Here is an 18585-nt window from a genome sequence, read left to right as displayed (position 1 = left end):
GGCAAGCAGCTTAGTCTGCTAGCACAGTGACAGAGATAATCCTTTGGATCCCCAAGGTGATTATCTGGTCAAGAGCATTTGTCCTGGTTTATGATGTTGACTGACTAGAGCTGTCATTATTTAATAATGTGGATAACCATGAGTCTTTGGAACCATTCTGCACATTCAGTAGGAGATCTGTGCAGTTCTCATCAGCCTAACTGCTCATGGAATAAGAGTACAACTACCTCTCCTGAGCTGGCATGCTTTTTTCTACGGGGGGGGGGGGGGAATATTATTTGTGTTCTTCCTAGCATATGGAAACCATTAGAATTGTTTCTAAATAGTAATTGTCATTTGGCTATGTAAGACAAAGATCAAAATGGAAACAAGGATACAAAGCAATGAATTGTCTTGAATATGATGTATTTGTGCTTCTGCCTTGGATTTGATATGTGAAGCCAGGTCTCGTGTTCCTTCTAATGGGCCATGCTACAGGCAATGATCAGTGAAACACTACATTTCATTTTAGAGCTTCTTAGTCTACTGGCTATAAGTGGTAGTATCAGGGGTACAGCGGTATATCCATGATGTTCTGGTTTTAGCCTTAAACATGTGTATTAATTGTTATATTTCATATAACCACGCCCAGCCATTTGGCTGCTTTTTGTCTAATGTCTTCTGGTTTGCTTGCGTGTACTTCATGAAAAGCTTTTCTTGGCCAGTTTTAAGTGGGCGAAGACCCTTTTGAGTGGGTACATGTAAAGAAAAGGATCAGAGATTCTAGGAGAGAAATTAAGAATTATTTCAGGGAATGTCTGTTTAAACCCTCCAAACAGCTTTTGCGTGGGTTGTATATTAGTGAATTACAGGTGAAGGAAACCAAAACTTCCAATTCCTTAGCATCAAAAAAGTATCACTCTAAACTCCAAGAAAGCTGGAGCAGTGAAACCTCTGGTAACTATGGACAGATAGATGGAGCTTTTTAGTTAAAACTTTATTCTCTTAAGCAGTATAAATTCTTCAGCACACAAACTAAATAACTGTGATTCTACATATAAAAATTGTTTTCCTGATAGACAATACAGGAGCAATGTGGTTCCAGTAGGAATACAAACAGGCTGTTGCTATGGAGCTTCTGCCATCATCATAGTAAAAGACACTGCAAATGCTACTATATTCAGCTTGCAGGAAAAAAAAAGCAGTCATAACCTTAATTGATTTTTACAGAATTCAGTAATAATACGTTCTAGCGGTGAAATAGGAGAAACAGTCCCACCAAAGACATTTGGATTTTTCCAGAGTGAGCTAACTCATATGCCAGGATTTATGGTAAATTTCCATGCAACAGAAAGCAAAAGCTAGAAGCAGGGAAAGAAGACCTTATCAATGAGCATGTAGGTACAACAAAGCCAGTGGCCAAGGAGAACATACATTGGTTGAATGAAGTCACTGTACACAGATGTACACATCTGTGGTAGAAGAAAACATCCATCCTGAAGTAGTGACTAGAAGGAAGATGTTAAACAATTAGAACTATGAGACCTGAAAAAATCTGGCCTGTTTAAGGCTACTCAGGATAGAAGGAGGAAAAAGTAATTGAGTACATTGTTTTGTTTAGATTATTCATTTAATCCTAATTTGACACTGTCATTCCTATAGTGCATGCATCTCAACCATGCATCGCAGATGGATTTGTGGACATACAAGATGGTATTTTACTAAAACTTTGCATACATAAAGCTTTAAATGTTGTCTTATAAAATACGCTATGTTTTGAATGTAGCGAATTTTGCCTGAATCCTTTTTTTGCAGAAGTATTCAGTAATGAATGTAGACTCCTTAAAAGCAGAATAACTGTCTCCCCACATGTGAGGTTATGCAACTATAAATCGAATACAGTGATCTTTTCTTGCTGCTGTAATATATATCAAATATTGATCCAATGATTTCTTACTCCTCAGTACATCTTGTTTTCTAGAGTTCTTTGAAGGTGATTAAAGACATTTCTTCTTGGTAGATATTCAGATAGTTCTTTGAGGTTGCTCTTTTCTTTTTTTAATTCACTTTTTGCCATGATTTCCCTTTAACCCTCTGATGATAGCCCATACCCCTGAAATCAAAAGGAATTTAGCTGTTAATATTGTAGATACCTTTGGTTTTCATATCTATGTTCCACAGCTTTTACAATGCATCTTAACTTGCATCATTAGTGGATTTAATATATGATTCACTAATGACTCTGTATCAAGTTTTAAAGTATTCTACTCAGTTCCTTTTCAACACCACTTCTGTTATCTTTGTAGGTCTTTCTCAAAGTAATTGTTTCCTTGGAAAATTAAAAATCTGGATATATAATTAAATGTGGTAAAAGTTCTTAACAAAACTGCTCTGTTCCCTTCCTTCTGAAATTGCCTGTGAGGGAAATCTAATTTTCAGTCATATATAATATGCATACAATGAACTTACTTACCCAGCATTCCCAGAAATCATTTTCTTTCATGTAGTTTGTACTTATTTTGTGGCTAAAAAAGTTGATACTATGTCTTCCTTGGTGTCTTTGAATGTGCTCCTGGCCTCTCTCACGCAGTAAATTCTGCAAATTTGTTCTTATTGGCCTTATTGAATGCAGAGAGCTTTGACTTTCCCACTCTAGATAGTTTCATTATGTGTTTAAAATATATTTACAAAGAAATAGCTCGTGTGGGAAGAATGTGATGTCTTTGACTACTACTTACCAGTGGATCCCATGATGTCATTTGTCTTTGTTCCTGTTGTATTTTACTGTGAATCCAAGGACAGCTTGTAGCGGAATCACTCACAGGACACAGATTGGTACCTTCCTGTCTGTAGGCTTGTGGGAACAGTTGCTGGATTTTGAGAGTTATGATGAGGTATTAATTTTCTTGAAATGGGTCTTTTCCATCAAATACCATGTAATTTGAGTGAGGCTAGTGTCTAAACTCTGCAGTGATGTGAAAACCAAAATTAGTCTGTGGTTTTACACTTGTTTTGACACTTCCAGTTTGTTCACGTTTGTTTTGCCAGTTGCTAGCCCTGTTCTAAATACGGCTCCTTCCTTGCTCTCTTTCACGAAACTATGACAAGCAAGGAAGAAACTTAATCAAATTGACATTACAGAGATCTTAATTGCATGCTCTTTCAGCTTGAGTGTTGCTCACTATGCACCTCAAAATTTGGCGTTATTTTTTTCCTAACTGCAGAAAAAAAAGAATTAAACCTAGGAGGTACAGTTCATGCTGCTCGTGAAAATGCAGCTTTCTCTTTCTAGTGAGCTGCCTAATACTTTGTGCTGTGAAATTTCCATCCTTCCCCTTCTTATTGCACACAAAGCATACATTTTTAATTGAGCTTGACAGGCTGGTAAAAGGAAGCCATTTGGAAGTGAGGAGGGCTAAAGTTTTGTAGAAATTCCAAACAGCTCTACACTGAATCATCAGTCCCAGGAGCATAGAGACATTCCATAGAAATGTCACATAGTCCTTCTGGTATATTGATGAGGAAGCAGCAATGAGCTTTCAGTGAGGTTGATTTTAGAAGTCTCGCTCAGCTTGCGAAAAAAACTTAGCCTTTAGTAATAGAACAGTTTAAGCAAACCCAAGATCAAGGTAAGGATACAGTCCACATTTGGGCTACTTCAGTCATGAGGTGGAGAGGAACCTTGCCTCTAGCAACATGTTTGTAGTGTGTTTTAGGGTTATTACAATTGCACTTCTTTCCTCAGCTTTTACAAGCTAAACTTAGTAAAACCTGTAAAGTCTACCACTATTCTAACAACTGTAAGACTTTTCCTATCAGGAGATGGTGATTTTTAACTTACTGTATACTTAAGCATTGGTTTATCTTTTAACATTCTAAAGTCATTTTTGCCTTCAAATTTTATTTGAAGCAGGACTTGTGCTTTATTTTGGAATTTTGACACAGATCAACCTTGAGAAATGAAAGGTAAATAATACACATTCAGGAGCAATAACCTGCTGAGAGGCAGGGCAGGAGATTAGCTAGCTAAAATTTCTGTAACATTTATTTTAAAACTTAGCAGTAGGCAATTATAGCCATATCATTTTGTACAGAGACAGATATTGCAGATAGATATTGCATCTGTTGTTCTCTGAAAGTTACCCAAAGCAGTTAACAGGTAAATTTAAGTCATGTGCTATCCAAGAGTAATATGTTGCTATCTGAAGAGCCAAGAAAGCTTACATGAAAGCTTGTATGTAAGCTTGTATGTTAGTCCCTTTCATTCAGCCATACTGAATGTAAAGTGAAGCACATCTGATTAGCAATAAACAGCTTTTGAGAATATGTAATAAGTTTTTATAAAGCAAAATATCTGGAGAGTTAGAATATGCTGGAATCACAAGGTACTGATTGCCTCTGGAAATGAGCAGTAACGTTTAAGGCTGCTGCAGGTTCAAATCTAACTCAAAGCAGCTGTTCTTGAAAGCAGTTACCTGGTTTGTTGGATCTGAGAAGTGCACCAGAGCTAACTGTCCAGGTGTTTACATTGCCAAGTACAACTATGCAAAGACAGGTATGCTTTAAAAATGTGCAAGAAAAACTGGAAAAGAAATGTCCGTTAAATGGCACATACGATTAAATGTATGATCATGTATAATTAAATACATGAAACCACTGCTAGAGGTATTTTTAAATCTACCTGGAGGACACAAAAATGTTTCTGTTGCCCATGAATTTGTGGCATTGTTTTTGTTAATTGTATTCTTGCTTCATTCTTCTCTTTTATATAGATGAGCCGAATCTTGACTAGCAAAACTTTATCAGACTAAAAATAACAGCAGTATAGAACGAATTGAAAGGGCAGGGCAGGGCCTGACTGCTTCCCTGTAATAGGGGATGAGAAATGTGCTGCATTTCCACAGTTTTAGTTGCTGAATTTCGATGCATTTCTGTATCCTCTAAGCCCTGTAGTTTAAATATTTTTGTCACCAAGAAAGCTGACATAGAACCTGCTGGGGTTTTTTATTATTTTTTTTATTTTATATATGATCATAGTTCATTCTGTGAACGAATGTATTGGGGTGAACTTTTCAGTCTAATGAAAGAAGGAAAATACTAGTACATATATTGTGAAACACATCATATCCTAGCCTTATTTATGAAGGAAATCTGAGGACCTACTCCAAATCTGACAAGCTTAATTTGATTACTCATATTATTCCTAACAAAACTGTTACAAGAAACCTGAGCTGACCTGTTCTGGTCTCTTTTTCTAAAGGGCTGCACCATTCCCTGCAATAGCAGAAACTTCTGTTCTTGAGAAATAATTCCATATGCAGAAGTTCTTCCCTCCTTCCCCATCTCCAATGCATTAAACTGATTAAATTGCCTTTCAGGAAAGCCACAAAAGCAGAAGCAAAGATACTGTGCTTCACAGACTGGAAAAATGTGATTTTTGTCACTTCAGTGACACTTGTGGAGCTGTGTAGTAGGGAAAACATTACAAGCAAAAGAAAATTAGTAGCACTCTTCTTGCTGTTTTGGGGAGATTCTGAATCATCTTGGGTTCTTTCTTCACTGTAGGTCCCAAAGGTTCCCTTTTTGAAACCCATTCAAAATACTGAAAAGAGATGTTTGATTCTTCAGAAAAGGAGGATGAATATGAGACTTAAGAAGTGCCTGCCACAATAACATTTAATTGGTTAAAGTGAGGGGAAGAAAAAAAAAAAGAGAATAACATTGAGAGTTAGGTTTTAGCTGCTAGCTTAGTGGCTGAGGAATCATCGATTCTCCTGTTACTTTTCAGATGTTGCTCCCCATAGTGCAGCAAATGCCACCTTCACTTACAACGCTGCAAATGCAGAGAGAAACAGGCTGGAGGGATGCTTTGGGCTTGGGATGGCAATCTGTCTGCAATGATACAGAGAAAATCTTGAATAGCTTTGGTAGAACTGCTCCATTACACCAAAATATTTCTAAGCAGAAGGAAATTATTGACCACTGCGTCTGGGTAGCAGTGGAAACTAATAAAAGTTTGTAGAGAAGCAAAAAGTGAAAGCTTGAAGGAGGTGAAACAGGAGGAGGCAAGTTAAAGCATGAAGATTGTTTATAGAAGATCTGAAGGCCAGAAGGAATGTCACTGATAACATTATCTGACCTACTAAATACAGGTAAACAGAGCACCTACATAGCATTTGAACTAGTGCATACCTTTTTGAGAAAACACTACATTTTGTTTTCTTAAAGCAAAGAAAAACGAATGTAGAAACGAGGGGGTTTGACAGTACCTAACTTATGTACACGTACCGTAACTGCTTGTGGACAACAAGCCAAACAGAATGCTATATGTGTAGTTGCAATAAGAGTTTCTTGTTAGTATTTCAGATATTAAGATACTGGTTTGAAATTTCTGTCATAATGGAACAGGATGTCTTTTTTGTTTCTTCCTAAGGCCTTCATATAAAAGTGATCAATTAAATTACCCTTTGATCTGAAATACACAGTTTCCATTTCCTGTTGTTCCTATGGCAAACTTTAAACTCTTCCCAAAAAAGCTCAGGACACAACTACTGAATCACCTCAGATATGTGGTCCAGCCAACCCAGGTTTCTCTCTCTGACGGTACTGAGAGAGTCAGCGGGAGATGACTGCAGGAAGTGTTAACTGTCTTTACCTAGTTAATGGTGCTTCTGTTCGCTAGTTATCAAGATTTATTTGGATTATGTTATGAAGGAGTAGTGATGGTTGGAGAGGGAAGAGTCTCTCTTCAAAATAAATTCAGGTTGAAACGTTGTTAACCAGATGTAGTGCTCAATGTTTTCTGCATCTGCTGAATGTACGTCTCTGTGGTATTTCATGACAGTTCCATGTATTAGGTACTGTGCAGAAATATTCCTTTTTGTTTTGAGGTGTTCTTACTCTTATATTCTGAGAGATTATATATTTACCCCTTTATACAAATACTATATAGTTGTGTTGCATTTAATTGTTCTTTTTGTAAAAGCAAGACTTGAACTTTTTGAGAATTTTTTTGTACTTTATTGAGCTTTGCCTTTGGAAAAAATGACAGATCAGGTCTCCGTAACCCATCCAGTTCTTGGCTGTGAGCTTCCAATAGTGGATGCTGATAATATATAACAAACAAAGCAAGCACAGAGTGATTTTTTTTCTCTTGTCCCTACTGTCCAATATATTATCAAGTAATTCCTAAGCCAGAGGCTGCTTCTTCACATTATGATTAATAGCCACCAACAGATCCATCCTTCATTACTTAGTCCATTTTGTAACTGTTCATCCTTATGGCCTGTACAGCATCACCCAGCATTAAGCTCCATTGTATGTTACTACAGAAAAGTACTTTTGCTTATTTGTTCTAGACTTGCTGCCTCATTGCTTCATTGTGCTCACCTTTTCATTCTAAACTCACATCAAATTGTCTTTGCTAGCTTCACCCTTTTTTTAAAAGGTTCCTTTTGAAGTCTAAGTAGCCTGAAGTGAGTAAAGAAAGAAGAGGTTGTATAATATTATGATATTATACCACCTCTTTAACCTGATATATATATAATACTATATATTTGGCAATTATGTGCATTTTAAAATTCCCTTTGATTCAAAATAATATGTATTATTTTCATTACAGTTTCTGTCAGCACTTTCTTAGAGTAAAAAAAAAAAAGGCAGTATAAAAGTATTCTTACTGAAGCTGAACTTAAAGCAGGTATTTTCACGGAGGTGTTACTTTATCCCAGAACTTTAGATTCACAGCACCTGATGATCTTTATTGATGTGAGGAGAAAGGGGAAGGAAGTGTGAGTTGGTGTTTTTACAGTGGAAGAAGAGGGACACAGAAAAGGTCTAGCTTTGCTATGGGTGGGAAGTAGGTGCTTGCCTACTTCCTCTTCTTCCTGGAAGTCTACATTTGGCTGACTCTTATCTCTGACAGCATTTGAATCTCTAGATGCCTAAGGAGTCTGATGTTGGGAAATTGCAGCCTGAGACTGAGGAGTGATTACTCACAGATGGGGTTCTCAGACATGGTGGTGAGTAACAATATAACACAACATATAATTTGTAAATCCAGCTAGAAGGGAGAATTATTTCCCCCAAGAATGCTGGTGTCCTTGTATGCCAGTAGTGTCTTTCACTGGTCTATGGTATTTCTTCACCCTCCTAAGTATTTGTCTAACATGTCTTGAGTTGCCACTAAGTCAGTTTGAAACATTACTTTCACATTTCCTGTGCCTGCATTTACCAGTCGGAGAAAACAGTGCTACTTAGCTTTGTCCATGAATCCAAAACTATTGCAGTGAGTGTAAGCAGCTTTTGCAGCACCTGAGATTACAGTTTGAGACCAATCAGTTTCTTCTCATAAACTGTCTGTGTTTGAGATGTAACAGAACCACACAGCGTAATTTCTTGGCTCCAACTCAAGGACTGTATGATTAGTCTATCATAATAACCTTGTCATCTTTCCTGCTATACTGCTCCCTCAACAGCCCACATCTGTGGGAGGGACTGTATCTCAATAGTGCAAACTAGAGATGGAGAAGGGAAATTGTCTGAAGGATACCAGCTAACATAGGAAATTGGCCTGTCCTGGCATACAGAAAAATATAGAAGACTCCAGAAAAATTCTCCTGGGTACAGAACACAAAACATCAGCTCAAGCAGCACCCCTAGCATTTAATGAGATCCAGTTCCTCAGACAGTAGAGAGCTCCTTTGCTGACATCATCATGTAGTTGTCATGGTTACAAAAGGACCAGCTGCTAAATACAAACTATCAGAAAGATGAAAACTGAAAAAAAAAAAATCCATGTCCAAGCAGGAAAGACACAGTGTAGATAAGATGATTTGGAGGTCAGAGAGAAATAAAGGGAATGGAGACAGCAACTAGGGAATTAAGCAGGAAATAAAAGCAAGAGGAAAGCAATTTAAAAAGTAGGTATTCAGAGGTGGGTGATCCAAGAGCAGACCCCATGGGAACTTGACATGCTTATGTTGGTAATTAATGAAAAGCTTTCAAAGAGAAATCTCAAAACAATATTCCCTAGCAAAAGTCCCTTTTGGCTTTTTCTCTTGGAGCTTTGCACATTATATGCTGGGACAGAATGAACTGTGGAAGAGGAACGTACATTCTGATAGTGAAGGGCAGACAGTGACTTTTTGCCCCAAGATAATCCAACTAGCAGTACAGGTGAAAAATAGAGCTGAGTATATGACATGGAAAAGGAGATTTGCATAGAGCACTCCCAGCTGTGCACCATCTCCTGTTGACATTTTGGCCAAGATCCATTTGAAATCAGTGTTTTCCAAGATGTAGCCTCCATGTGCTGTGTCCTAGTTTTGAGGAGGTAAAGATTTAGATGGCCTTTTTTTTGTTTAGTTGATGAAAGCTAATTCAACCTTTTGTTCTGATTAAAACTAATGAAAAGAGTATCTGAGATAATAAAGAGAGCCTGATAGTCTGACATGAATTAATATCATAGTGATTCCCTGAGCAAGTGTGTTGGGATCCTCAGTTAATTCCTGCAGCAGGATGGGAAATCAAGTTTCCATGGATACTGAGCCAGAAGCAGCACTGATACTCACAGGAAGTGTAAGCTTAGTTTCACTACAGCTTGCTTCCTAAGGAGGGGGCTTCCCCCTCCCCCACCCTCTGTATTTTTAAAGGAAAAGAAGCAAATGGACATTAGAGGAATGAGTGGAGAGAAAAAAAAAATTATCCCCTTAGCTAGAAAATTGTGTTCAAGAACTGCAAAAGATTTGCACAATTTTAAGCTACAATTAGGAATAAAATATGTTAAAACTAGGGGAGGAAAAAGTCTGTTAAGGTTCTAACAGTCACTTAGGGTGACTGCAGGGCCTCGGTAAGGACAGATTTGTAAGCAAGGATGTAGCAAGAGAGTACTGATTCTAGTGCAGAGCTGTAAGTGGTTTCAACATAGCTGCTGTTCAGCCAGGTGACTGCAGCAGTGTGTACATTAACACTCATGAAAGCAAATGGGGGGGTAGGGGAGTTGTATCTGCCATTTAGAAGTATAATACAGAAAAAAAAATTCTAGTTCTTACTCAGAAGTTAACTGCCAGACATAGGTGGTGGACTCTCATTAAAAACATGTAAGATAAGTGAGAGGAAGAAAGATATTTGGCAGTTACGTGCATTTTTAAATTCTTTTTGATTCAAAGTAGTATCTAGCATTGTATTTTTAATTGCTGAGGAACAGAAATTTGGGAAAATTCACCACCATATTTACTCCATGTACCAGTCCATAAAATACGGGATGAACACTAGTAACATCCATGAAGAAAGGCAGTATAACTGGGAATGTTTCTGAACAATATATTTTTCAATACTTGACCTATGCTCCTACCCAGGAAATCTGTAAAATGTGTATTCTTATTGATCTTCATTTAAACTCCCATTAACCTCTCGAACGGACTTATTTTAAATGGTATTTACATATCCTGGCTAACTCCATAGGCAAACACAGCAAAATAAAAACCATATTTGTTTGGGAAGAGCCAAAAGTTAATTAAAAATGCTATTTTTAGGGATTAAAAGCAACTATTCTATAAGTAACAGACTTAATCTCCTAGGAAATGCATCCAGGAACTTTAAATGGATTAAAAAATTATTATTCTTCTTTACTTTTTAAGTATTACAAAAAAAATAAAAATAGTACTCCAGTATGATTAGGACAGTTACTCGCTGGGCCGTGCACTTGGCACAGCTCTGTGGCTGTCCACATGCCAGAGCTGTTAGCTTGCTCCTCGGTGTTCCTGTAGCCCAGGCACAGCCCAGGTGAGTCAGGCAGCCCAGAACCCTGTAACAGTCTGGACAAATCCACCTTGGTTTCCTGTAGAGGTAGAATGGAGGTGGAAGTGGGTGGCAGGAGGATTTACATGTACCAAGTGCCACTTGCTCTCCAGAGAGAAGAGGGGCCTTGGCCTACTTCATTTGCCAGAATGACTGTGATTATTGCAGTCCCTGCATGGTATCCTGCAGTTTTCTGCTGCCCTCTGCCACCACAGACTTGGTAGGTTATAGATCTGCCTTTGAATTGTTAATGCTACATTTGGTCTATTAGTCTTTGGCTACGTTTAGTCAATTGAAAAGAAAACACATACATAGTGATACACTGCAGTGTATGTACATGTGTGCATGATGGAGCATGTGCTAGCATAAGACAGGAAGCTGACTACTGAAGAAGATATCATTGCATCTGTAGAAGGACATAGACTCTCCCTTCGGTACTATGATTTGGTTATCAGCCAGTGTCACTCAAAAAGAAACTTCCGCATCCTGAATTCTTGTTACAGGCTGGAGAAAATATCAGGTAGATTGTTGTAATAACACAGTCATTTTTTCAAGCTACTGTCTACCGAGTACTGCAGTGAGAGTGGGGGAAAAAGAATAACAATCAGCCATGGGGTTTGAGAATTTTAAGACAAATCTTCAGAACATTAAGCTGCTATCCTTGTTACAACATCCTGAGTAGGTAGCAGTGGATTGTTTTTGTTCTATTAGTGAACCGTCATAACAAGAGGGGGAGAGTATTCTGCATAGATATTCCAGGTTAAGCAGAAAAGCATTATAGTTAAGAGCCCCTAAGTATTTCCATGATGAATTTATAGTGGTTTTCTGTCTAACTCCCAAACCTTTTGCTGTCAGGCTGGTTTGCTTCTGGGTTCTTGTGATACCTTGTAAGTAAACACAACTTGTATCACTGTTTGTGCTACAGAAAGTAGGAAATGTCATTTAAAACTGTCAAATCACTAAATTTGCTGACTGGAGTATGGAAGCCCATGGAGGAACAAGATTAGGCATGCTCTTCTTTTGGTGTCCCTTTCACTTCAGGCTACAAATTTTTATTGCCTGTTTGCTGCTATTTCCCAGAGACACTTGCCTTACTGCAAAAGAGGAACAGCCCACAGACAGCACTTAGTTAAAACCACCAAGTAGGGTCTTAGATTAATTACGTCCTTCTTAAGCAGTATAAGTAGTGAGGTCTTACAGCTTTTTGTCTTGGCTGAATCACGGCACTTCAATATTTGCATGACAGACAGTAATTGTCTCATGCAACTCCCCTTTGCCTTTCTGTTTCGTTATTTAAAAATAAATGCTGCAAACTTGCCTCATGCAGGCTGTAATTTAGAAAAGCACTCAAGTACATACTTCAGTTTGAACTTGTGCATTGATACATCATTAGCCCATCCCCTGAAGACGTCAAAATGCAAAAAAAAACCAAACAGTATGAGCAATCTTATACCTAAAATCCCACATGTTCAAGGATTCTGCTGTATTGGGATGCCACTTTCCTAATGTGGCAACACAAGGCATGATTTTTTAAAATAACATTTTATTAGGTTGGCTTATAACAGTGTTTGGCTATGCAATGCTGTAGATAGATAGGAATAAGCTCATCTACCTTTGGACAGATGCAGTCCAGGCATATAATCTGAACTGTTCATCAGGGCCTCGCTCACAGTGAATGATGGGTGTCACTGAGGGCAGTTCAGCTCACTGGCAAACAGGGTGCCCACACCTAGCAGAACATAGTACTATTTTTTACTCAGCTATTCATACAGTTGCTAAAAGTTCTGTCACAACCAGCTGGCAAAATTATTGTATCTTCACCTTTGCTTTTAGCAGCTGAATTCATAAATCATATGTATTATTCACCACCATCCGGTGGTGCTGAGGCAACTCCGCCACAAACGGTGTGACCAGAACACGGCTCCCACACCAGAGCGGGCTGCAGCCAGGCAGCAGACATGGGCACATCCAGCTCTGTCATTAGAGCAAAGCCACGCATTCAAAAAGTGCTGATAAAAATCTGTTTCTCACTCCTCATAGGACTGAAAAGGCTGCTTAAATTTAAGTATTTTTTTCATTTTAAATTATGGGTGCATTTGTGTCTGTTCCCTCTGTGCCCCCACCTAAAAGCGACAGACTTTTATTGTAATGAATGTAACTGCACAGAAGCAAAATTAATGACAAATAAGTTAAAAATATCTGTAGAATGTCCTACAGTACAACACATTAAAATGTCACAGTTTGTAAAACAGATGGTTTGGTTGGGGGGGGGAGGGGGAGGGAAGAAACAACTCTCCAGCATTTCTTTAAAAAGCTGGAATGCCTCTTCTTGTTTCTAACTCTTCAGGCTTATAGAATAATACCACATAATAAATAGAGAATGATAAAATTAGAGAATAATAAAACTTTTTAAAGGGGTATCTAAATAAACTTGTTTTACAGTCTGGAGTATTAAAAAGAGTACCCAGGGGAAATAGAGGAGGGAACAGAATTAGGTAATTGGAGGTTTGGGATAAAGACAATCGAAGGCATGTGTGCATCTAATTAAAACAAAATTTATATTAGAACACTAAACAAATTAGAAAGAAAGAAAAGTTGGTTAACTTTTCTTGCATTCAGAGTTTAACTCAGTGCCAACAGTAATAGTGACCATTTTACACTTAGTCACAGTACAGGCTGACGAGACCTGGAGGTAAGCTGCAGTCATGAAAGCAGCAGTTACAAAAAATAACTGAGACACAAAGTTGTAATTGTGTGGAAACATACTCTGTAAAGGCATAACAATGTTTTTACTAGCACAGTAACACAACAAATCAGTTTGAATAGAAAAAATAATAAAAAACCAAAAAAAACCACTTAAAGAAAGAAGATTGTATCAGCTTCTACTAAGCAAAACAAAACCTGGGAGTCATCTCAGATCATTTTTAACTGTCACAAAGATTACATACGGATGCAGAAAAAATTATGCAGAATCTTTCTGTAGTCATCTGTGAGACACAGATGACTGTCTACAGAAAGGGATCCATCTTTTTCAGGGCAGGTATATAAGTGAGGTAGGGTGAATTGGCTTCTGCAGGTCCTGCCTTGCTCCATTGACAATAGCAAGAACCTCAAATACTGACTTATTCAAGATGTCTGATTTTCAGCCAGATAGACTCAGATGATGTGACCCTCCTCCCCCATGCACTTGCTCTTCACTGTCTGGTAGAATAAATAAACAAGACTTCCCCCCCCCTCCCCTTCAGTCAGGCATGAGATGAACCAGTGTTGAAACTCCTTAGTAATAGAACTAAGCACAGCTATCTACTGAACTGTAATTTTCTTCTTAACTTCAGTTTTGTATACCACTTTTAATGGAAATGTTCTTCCTGTATCTTAAGAATGCTAAGATCACAAATACTACTCATGCTGGAAGAGCAATGCAGATACAACAGCTGGATGCCAAAGTGCTCAGCCTATCAAAAAAAATAAGTGCTACCGATTACTTGCTGTAGCATGACTGGTAACTTGTGAATGATCTTGAGTGCCTATGGATTAGTGTGGTACACTGTAAAGGACTGGGCAAGGTGACAACAGTATGCAAGTCTACTACTGGCCACTGTCAAATAAAAAGGAATAAATTGTTCTTTAATCTCATACTGGTAGCGAATCACAGAGAGGCGCAGCTCTGATCTGAACATGGGGCTGTGCAGTCATACTGCAGTGGGCATTTTGCTTCAGGTGGTGCTTGTAGACAGAGAGGTCACAGGTCATTTGATCTCTTAATTAAATCTGCAGTTGGGATTATTATTGAGCCCAATTCAGGAGGTCTCATGCTGCCGGTACTTAAAACTACTAAAATGTAAAGGTGGAACTGGTTTGCTGGGGGCTTGGTTGGTTGGTTTGTTTTAAGGTAAAAGATAATGTACTCCATAGGTGAATGGCCTTGCTGTGCCAAGCGGAGACAAGTATTCTACCTGCAGGAGCTGGTTACTTAGGAATCATGAACTGATTGCAGTTGGTATGAGCAAGCAGAAATCAGATATATTCAGCAATATGACTGGAGCCTCAAAAACCAGGAATAATTTCCTGTCACTGAAGAAAATATTTTGTAAAATCTAAGGGGAAGGCAAAGCTTAGACAAAGAAAAGTGACTGAAAATGAAATGTTATTTCAAAAATTATTACCAGATAGCAAAAAGTAATCAATTATATAGAAGGACTGTTGCGGCTAAAAGCTCATCCCACTAAAATGAAATGAAATCATTACTAATAATAACAATAGAGAAAAGTAGTAAAATAAATAAAAGCCTACTGACACATTTCTGTTAGAAGAAAAAAGTTTCAATGAGCTGAACGAACTCTGTGGCTAGAAAGCAACTTAGGAAGATACATTTAAGTGCACCAATGCAGAAGACATCCTAATCATGGTATGCGTCCGTCATTACCTGAAGCTTGTACATTACTGATACAATGCAGAAAAGGCATAAAAGCCAAATGAATACATTTGCTGTGTATTTGCAAAGAAGCAGGTTGAAGTTGTTTCTCAAAGAATGATGTAGTGCTTTCTGGACTATTAGAAGGTAGGAAAGATGATAGAAAACATCTATTATGAACAGGTATTTTTAAGCAAACTGTCACAGATAACTTGCACGCAAGAATCTTAAAACAGCTGGCTAATGCATTTGCTGTTACGATACATCCTAGAGCAAAATAGAGAAAAAGTGAACAAATATGTAGAAAACAATGAGTCTTTCAATAAATTTTGTTATTAACTAGGGAATTTTAATCTGTCACATTGGCTGATGCCACTGCCACAGCAGTATTCATGTAGCTATATTATTAATAAAGTCTAAAGTGCAGAAAAGAAATGCTGCTGAAGATTATCTATGAATCAGAAAATAGAACACTAGTATTGCAATATCAAATTAAAAAAAAAAAAAGTATTGTATATTTTAACTGTTCTGCAAACTTGAAGCAGAGACTGGCATTTTTCCAGTGACTTGAGATGGATGGTTTATTCATGGAGCTTAATATCCCATTCTCTCTTCTCTTTCCCTCACCCCATAGCATTCTTTACTTTGTGACCTTGGAATAGCATTCCTCTCACTAAAATGTGTTGGGAGCCAACAAGTACATTCGATGGTGACGGACTTTCAAGGAAACCCAGAGTATCACATGTGTTTATCCGTTAGATAATCACAACCAAAATTACTAACTCAAATAAAATTGTGGCTGGGCCAGTGGTAAAGTCTTACATTCCTGTGCTTTCACTAAAAGCACTAAGTGAAGTGTTAAAAATGTATTTAAATTCTGCCATTTTGGAAAGTTTGGTTTTTTTGTTTTTTAATACCAATCTATAGCAGCCAATTCTTTGGATATTCAAATATGCTTCCTAGAAAACAAAACACTTTAAGATATTATCTTCTTCTAATAGCTAGAGGCTTCACTAACTACAAAAGCTTTCTTTCACAACTTCCAGTCTGACCACACCATCCCTCAAGCAAACAAATGGCTGGCTGGCTGAACTAAACAGATCTTGATTTTCAGTAGTAAAAATCTAACTCTTTAATGTAGTTCCTACAGACTTAATGTTGTATTCAGAAGCAAACAAAAAAGAAAACACAGAACATGAGTGTGGAAAACTAGCAGACAGATGTCTCTCAGTGCATGAATGACAACAGCAACTTTCTAGCTTAGTGTGCGGGTTGTAACTCATCCACTGCCTCTCCAGTACTTCACTGAAGCCAGGAACATGTCCTGGCTTAATAGGGGAGGACATGTTGCAAACCAGTCTAAAATATCAGGCCTAACATATGCAGGGTGCATGAGTGAAATTTTCTGGGAATCAGGACTAGTTGAAATAAAGTTCCTTCAGGTCTTACAGGGGAAAAAAAAAAGGAAAGGAAAGGAAAGGAAGATAAAATGGCTTCTGCAATGTCAGTAAGATGCTCAAGAGTCAAAGCAAACTGTGGCTTTTGTAGAGAAAGAAAAGTTCTGCTACTCTGCCCTTTCTAACAGGACTCCAAACTGTGACAGGCTAGTGGAAATCAAACTGCAATCACTATGTATGGAACTTCTCAAAACCTGAAGCAGGTATTTGAATTTATTAAAAAAGGACAAGCACCAAATCACATTTTCAAAACAGAGCTTTGGCCTAATTTACATTAGTAAACCAGTGTGAGTTCCTTTCTTAAGTACCAAAGAACAGATGTATATTAGCTGCCATTAAGTAATACAGGTTGCTCGTAAGTGGGAGCTTTCTACGTTTTCCTGGAGGCATTGTGTGGCTGCGACCTGGAATTGATTTTAGGGTGGAAATGCATCCGTGTGGGAGGCACTGTACAGTGTTACTGACGAGGCACGGCCCTAAATTTAGCAACTCGGTTAAAACAGTACGACAGAGGTTTAAATCTGCTATAAAAGTGGGCAGAGGGAGCCCCGCCATTGCTCTCAACTTACATAAATCGCAAAGGCGGCAGAGCCTGGTACTGCGATTCGTACAACCTGCTTCCCACGGCAAACGGGGCCTGCCTGGCACCCGAGGTGCGTGCCTGACCGCGTGACGTGGGGGCTGCGGGCAGCCCTGCCGGCCTCTGCTCGGACGCGGGCGATGCCGTGTGCGAACGCGCGGGAGCTGGGCTGGCCGGGAGATCTCGCCGTACACAGAGGAAAGGTGCCTGTCGTTCACCGCTGTGGCGAAGGGAGCGCCGTCCGCGGCAGACCACCGAGCCGGCCCACGGGCAAGCTCCGAGTCCGCGGCCGTGCGACACACAGGCTTCAGGCTCAGGTCAATCCGATCGGGCCGGACCGGAGGCCCCACCACAGCCTGCACAAGGCTACACACAGGCTCCGCGGCAAGGCCGCAGCTCATGCTCCCGGCACCGCCCACGGATCCCCGCGCACTGCGGGGAACCCCTCGCTGCGGCGGCCGCGCACGCGCACTGCGGCCGCACTGCGTCGCCGGTGCCGTCTGGCCGGGCGCCAGGGAAGCCCCGCGCCGCGGCGTGCCGGCAGCGGGGCCGCCCGGGCGGGGCGGGGCGGGGCGGCGGCCGTGTTCAGCGCCTATTTATAGCGCAGGAGATTCCTCCTGGCTGGGGGAGTGTTCTTCTGCGGCTCCGAACGGGGCGCGCTGGCTCGGGCGGAGAGCTGAGGCTCGCGGCCCCTTCATGCACAGCCGCCGGTGCCGTGCGGAGCCGGTGCTGGGAACAGCCCGTGTCTACGGGGAGGGCAGGCAGGAGCTGCAGCTGTGTCAAGGGACAACGCCAAGGGCGCGAGAGCAGGGTCCAGAGCGCGGTCACCTTCTGTCGCGCCGAAATCAATGGCGCCTGCGGCCGTGCGGTGCCCGGGCTCTGGTTTCAGCGGTGCCCCGTACTCTGCCACGTCAGGCAGGCGTACAGAGCGTGGGTCTGCTCCGGCCTGGCGCTGCGGGGCAGAGTTCCTCCGCTTGCGGCGGGAGCGGGCGGAGCAGGGCGCTCCCGGCAGGCCTCCGGAGTCCCAGAGATTCCCCTTTTTCCGGAAGCAGGCAGCCCCCGGCGTGGGCGCGCTGCCAGCGCCCAGAAAACTCCTCCGCATCGAGGCTGCCGAGAGTGCGGTCCCTCCGTGGAGATGGGGGGAGGGGAGCGGTGCGAGCCACGGCGATGGAGGGGAGGAAGCGGGAGTCTTGCCCGCGAGACCGCGGTGGCGGCGCTGGGTCTGCCGGGCGCTTCCCGTGCCGCTTGCCGGGGCAGTAGCCTCTCGCTCACGTCGCCCAGGGCGTCCGCGCGCTCTCGCGGCCCGGGGGCGGGCGCGCGGCCCAGCGGCAACCCGGCTCCCGCTCCTGGGCTCC

The 18585-nt window shown here is 40.6% G+C and overlaps 1 long non-coding RNA gene across 1 annotated transcript; it reads right to left on the bottom strand.

Moving 5' to 3' along the window:
- Nucleotides 1–961: 961 nt before the first annotated feature.
- LOC115615971 lies at nucleotides 962–11231 on the bottom strand. Its single transcript, XR_003994197.1, has 2 exons — nucleotides 2718–11231; nucleotides 962–2092 (listed from the first exon to the last, which is right to left on the bottom strand). It is a non-coding gene; the product is annotated as an uncharacterized LOC115615971 (long non-coding RNA).
- Nucleotides 11232–18585: the final 7354 nt, after the last annotated feature.

This window comes from Strigops habroptila, chromosome 12 (genome assembly GCF_004027225.2).
Source record: "Strigops habroptila isolate Jane chromosome 12, bStrHab1.2.pri, whole genome shotgun sequence".
NCBI lineage: Eukaryota > Metazoa > Chordata > Aves > Psittaciformes > Psittacidae > Strigops > Strigops habroptila.
This window is presented reverse-complemented; position numbering and strand designations above follow the sequence as displayed.